The sequence below is a fragment of the Miscanthus floridulus genome, chromosome 13 (assembly GCF_019320115.1).
Source record: "Miscanthus floridulus cultivar M001 chromosome 13, ASM1932011v1, whole genome shotgun sequence".
NCBI classification, from domain to species: Eukaryota; Viridiplantae; Streptophyta; class Magnoliopsida; order Poales; family Poaceae; genus Miscanthus; species Miscanthus floridulus.
In genome coordinates, this window is record NC_089592.1 from 89033484 (window position 1) to 89039483 (window position 6000).

Sequence of the window (6000 nt, forward strand, 5' to 3'; positions counted from 1 at the left end):
GAGTCACCCATGGCCGACGCGCGTTCAAGCGCTGTGCCACGCGCTGCCGAGCGCCCCTGCCCCTCAAACCGAGCGCACAGGCTGCTCCATCACTCGCTCACCTCTCCGCTCTTCCTTCCTCGCTCTCTGGCGTCGAACGCGCACTCTAGCCGCAGCCGCCATTGTTGCCGCCGGCTGAGCTCTCTGCCTCCGCGTGGTTCCGCACCTCCGAGCGCCTAGCAGCCCTGCATCCTCCGTCACTGGCTCCGCCGTCCTCTCCTGGTCCTCGCGCGCCCCTCCTCGGCCTTCCTTCGCCGCTATAGAGCGTGGCCACGCGACAGTCATGGCCGCCGTGCGCCTGCTCACGTGGACAGCGAGCCTCGGGCCGCTGTGGGGCAAGCCGTTGGCACCTACAGGTGTGTGCGGGTCCCTCGACCCTTCCCCGCGACTCGCCGCCGCCGGCGAGCCTTCTCCGGCCGCCACCGGCCGATTCCCCGGCCTCCTCTGTTCCCAACTCGCGACAGGGACTTCGGACTCAAATTTGACAAAAGTAAGGGGTCTAACTGCGAAGTATGTGACTCAAATGAATAGTGCCGATAAGGACCTATTTGCTGTAAATTTGCTGAATCTTTGGAAATTCATAGTAATTCATAGGAAATTCATAAAATAGCAAATGAGGACTTTTTGGAATCCTTGTGAAATTCTCTATGCAATAGATCTATAATATTACATGTTTTACTTTAAAGTTTTAGCTGTAAAAATATATTTATGCAGCTAGGTTTGTAATGCTAGTGGTATTTGTCTTTTTCATAACTATAGATCTAGGGCTCCAAATGAAGTGAAATTTTTGTGGCATGCTAATCATGTGATAGTTGATGTGTGGTAAAAATTTCATGAGTATTGGATGAAGTATGAGTGAGTTATTGGTTTATCTTGCTCTCACATGATTTCTTGCTTTAGCAACTTGTCTTTTTCATAGAGGTTGCTATACATATTCAAATGGAGTGAAATTTGGACAGTAGACTATTGAGAGGATATGTGAGCCACTGTAATTTTTGTAGAATTTATTGTATACTTTTGGTATATGTTCATTAAGTCACCTTGTTATCTAAAATAAATTAAGAAATGCATTAAAAGAATTTATTTGGTCATGGACCCTAGGTTTTCTGGTGTTCTTTAGTCATGTGTGACATGTTGGTAAAGTTGGGTTTGCCCAATTATGTGTTTGCAACATAAGTTAATAATTATTTTCTTGCCGATGTGGTTTATGGACAGATCTGAGAACTTAGCAAAGTTCTTCATGATAATGTGCTTTGTTGTGAAACTTGTTTATACAAAAGTTGTAGATAATTCATGTACCTAGCTACTGTTAAAATTTGGTGTCATTTGGCCAAGTAGTTTAAGAGTTACAACTGTTTAAAGTTAGAGTACAGGATTTGTTGCTCTCTGTTTTGTATGAACCAGTTTCTGTAAAGGTATAATTTCGACCTACTTAACTTGTGAATCATGCTATGATGGTTACAGATGAAATGTAGATAATTTCATAAGCTTTCCAAAATGTCTTCTTGCAAGTCATTTGGATTTATGTAACTACAGTTATGCTTCTCTGAAGTTGCAATCAGTTTTATGTCCATGTCTGGACAGGTCTGAAGCATCTACATGTTTGACCTGTTTAACTTTGTAATTAGCTTTTTATGTAAACATCAATCTTGTATACAATTTCTATGGATTTTGATAAAGTCTTAGATCATCCTTGTGGGATGTTTGTAGCTTAAGTTATGTTTGAAACAAGTGACTGTTTGCTGCTGTCCAAATCTGCTTGTATCTAGAATTGTTTGCTTCTACTTGCTCTTGTTTGTATGATTGCAAATGGTTATCTTGGACACCTAGAGTTAAGGTAGCATGCCTAAAATGTTTTGCTAAATTGTGAAGTACTTGATCATGTATAGCTAGCTGGTTGTATGACATGCTTATGTGTGTATAGTGTAACATATGCTTGTTTAGTATGCTTGTTGCATTCCTTCATGTGTATTCTTTATGTTCATGCATCTGCATCTATGCATCTCATCCTAGGTACGCTAGGTACAGCACGTGGATGTGGAGCGCATGATGTGGAGACAGACTATGGTGTAACGGTGGGCTGTCCAGAAGATGGAAGAACTCCTGAATGCAAGTGCTAGGACCTGAGATGTCACCAGGACGGTGCAACCTAACTGAACTGACTTGTGTCGGATCCCAGGCAAGCCCCGGAGCATTCTAAGCCTCCCATGTTTTTACAAATATCTTGAGTCTCTTTTATTGTTGATGATGCATTAAGTATAGGAACTGGTTGGAACCAATTGATGCATTATATCCTTACCTTGTCCAGATAAAATCCTATGAACCCTAATTAAGTGTAGGATCGAATGATGCTTAGCTATGCTTAGACCGGTAGAAGTCGGGTGATTTCCTGTCACCTGCGAGATGTAGGATGAGCTCCGGTCACGGTTGGCTATAATTGCTATCATGGAAAAGAACCATGTGTTAATAATGAAAAGAGACCAGACGGGATGATGGTAGTGCAGCAACAAGGCATGGAGGTCTTGGGTGTGAATCTATCCCCGTCTGTGTCGTTTAAGGACCGATTCGCTGTACGTCCTCATGTCATGTTGAACGCATGCCTATCACTTAGTTGGCCGGATAACTCGTTCCGACCGCGAAGCCGAGTAGCTCAACTCAGGCCGGAAGACCGAGAAGTGAAAGTGCGCACCCTGGCGGTAGTAAGGATGTGCGGGGAGCTATTGGCGTAAGTCCGAGGTGAGATTGACCACCTGGCAGAGTGGACTCCCTGAGGGTGCGGCGCTGCTCGGAGCCGCGATTCCTGAGATGTACCAAAGGTGACCCGAGGAAACCCTTGATCAGGTGGATTGGGTGAGTGTTAGGAATACCCCTCCAGCTGGATAGGAATCGATTCGAATCGCCGTCTCTCCCGGATAGTGAGAACTTGACTGAGCAGCGGCAACGTAGACTCACTAAATTTAATGATATGGTTAAATGATGATGATGATGACTATGATAATGAGCCATGAATTACCTGATATGGGTATTATTGTTTGCAACTTAATTAAGTGATTGATTAGTATAGGTGCTAATATAGATGGTAGGTAATGGCTAAAAGTCGCTGCTAGTATAGGCGGATAATGCTAATGATTACTCAAGCTTTTATGCAAAAAGGTTGTCAGCTCAGCTCCATCAAATAAAGCCTTGCATAATCCTTGGTGTCACTTTATTTCTGGTTTACGACGGGTAAGTCTGGCTGAGTACATTCGAGTACTCAGGGTTTATCCCACCATGTTGCAGGTGAAGTTCTTGGCCTGTTGAAGATGGTGGCTAACCGCCGATGGGCTCGGTGATTCTATAGTTACTTCTCATCTATATGCTTTTGTCGGATGATGTCACTTATGCTAGCAATGTATTTGGAACATATATTAATGCAATCTTTTGAAAGCTATGTTGTTTTCACTAATCGGTTTTGAAACCCAAACTTGTACTATTATTTGTGAATTCAATTGTAATATTATTTTCCGCTGCAACCCTGCGTATGTGATGTGTATTTGCTTAATCCCGCGATCTTGGTTGTGATGTTGATTTACCGAGGTCTTTTGGGACACTCGGCGGACTACCGGGTTTATATGAGTGAAAGTATGCGCGTGTCAACGTGTTAGCGGGGACAGCCGTACTTGATCTTGTATAAATTGGGCGGTTCTGTTATAATCTAACCCTACTGTTTTTGTATGGAAATGTCAAATTGTATGTGTCAGTCTCCTGTATATTTTTTCATTGTTACCCAAATCCATCACTAAACTTAGCTCATTCGTGTCACTTGGTATGGTTGGTTGGACTGGGCTCTTGCGTTATGTCATTTAGGCTTAGAAACAAAGTCCTACTCTCTCACTGTATGGATGACTAATTGCTAGCTATTTGAAGAATCAGTTTTCCTGTCCCAGTTTTACTTAGTCGTTATTTTAGGAACTCTCATGCCCTTATCTGATTCTTCTCTATTTAGTGCAAATGGCTGACATTAATGCGTCTCAATTGCAGTTAAGCTAGCCGACATACCTAATTTTGATACAACGCTCTGGAAATTAATTAAGGACGACCTCAATGTCACCGATTTGTAAGTATTTATAAATTGGCTATCCAGATCAGGTAAACCCGCTCCCTCGCCGAGATCTCTATGTTCCTTCTCTCCTTCTCGCGGATCGCTCGCCGCAGAGCCGGGATCCCTTCTGTCCGCGTGGATCCCTGGTCTCGTCCCATGGTGTTGGTTCACTGATGTGTTCCTTAGATCCCAAATCTTTCTCGGCGGCTACTGCAATGCGTGCTGAAGATTCCATTACCATGTATTAGATGTTATGTTCGTGGATAAGTAGAGAAGGCACCTGAAACTATATTAAGAAGCAACATGTAGAGTTATTTTGTATATCTGTCTGTATAGTTACGAAGTATCAATTTATTTCTAGAAAAAAAAGGTTTCATTAACATTGCCATTAAGTGTATGTGCCAATCAAACCACACTCATAGATGACATCAAGACTATTTTCTATTGTATTTGCAGGAACAACATTCTTTTTTTTTGTGATTTGCAGGAACAACATTCATTACCCAATATGGAAGCTTGGACATAGCAGCGGCAAAGCCACCAAAACCAGCACTCTGTCCATGACATTTCTGTAAGTTCCATTGGACAAATATTTTATAGATAATAATATGTTAGATAGAAGTTAACCCTTTTCTCCAAAATCAAACTGTCATGTTTAGATCGCTTAATGGACAACCACTTCATGTCCCCACTGGCTATCCTTGGTGGCACACTGCCACTGCACCAAGAATTTACTTGTACTGCCCCTGCTCTTAGCTTAGGAATGAATAGGGCTTCCCGAAGAATTTACTTTTATGCGCATTGTCCAGTCAAAAAACACCACCACCTCCACTACCCGCCCTACCGTCGCTGGCTCGCTGCTTTGCGCCGTTGCTGCTCCATGCCGCCGGGCGCCAATCGCTAGCCGGAAACGAGCGCCCAATAGGTATGCCACCCCTTCTCTTCGCTGTGAACTAACTTTGATCCCGTTCAAAGATTATCAGTCGTTCATGTGCACACCAAATGTCCTTTAATGGATGCGTGCCTGCAGTTGTGTGTGCTTTGATATGCTTTGCAGGTTATGTTTATTGGGATCTGATCCAATTACAAGTGTTCTCCGTTTTAGCGTCCAATCACAGCCTCCATCTGGTCATCGATCACGGCGGACTCTCGGATTGCTCACGCTGTCAACATCTTCCTCGCCATGGTCTTCACTCGGAAGGAGCTCTTGGATGACGCTGCACCCGACCTCCGCGGCGCCCAGGTAGAGTCGTAGAGATGGCCCTTTTTATTATCTAGAGATGACTGCTCAGTTTGCCGAAATTTGAACTTTGCTTCTTCAATGGTGCTTCTGAGCATATAGATACGTGAGGACATTTCTTCTTTGGGTTCTAATATTATATAGATATGCAAGCTGTAGTCGGCTCTTCTTTGATCGTAATAATAAGAAGTTTGAAATATTATTGTTTCTTGTTTTCATCAAGTTTGAAATAATAATTTAATCTAAATTTTCAATATAAATATGAAATGTGAATATAATTCTTGCAGGAATAAAGTTGACATAATTTTGCGTAAGCTGCAGAGATGTGGAGAAGGTTGACTGGAGATTGCAAGAATATGACTGTGCAGAGGTAATGTTCTGCGATTAACTAATTATCACATGCTGTTTATAAAGATTAATGTTACAGAGTTGAGAGTTCCATTACTATTTTCTTCCTGCTTGCCCACTGTCTAAATGTATACATGTCTGATGTATCTACAGTATGTTCTCCATGAGCTTGCATCTTCTCCAGTAACATCTTCCTATTGTACAACATTTTTTTGAGCTTTCTGCAAGTGTTCTATTCATGTTATATTCAACTAAGATGCATGTAAGTATAAACATTTTTTTTCTCGAACCA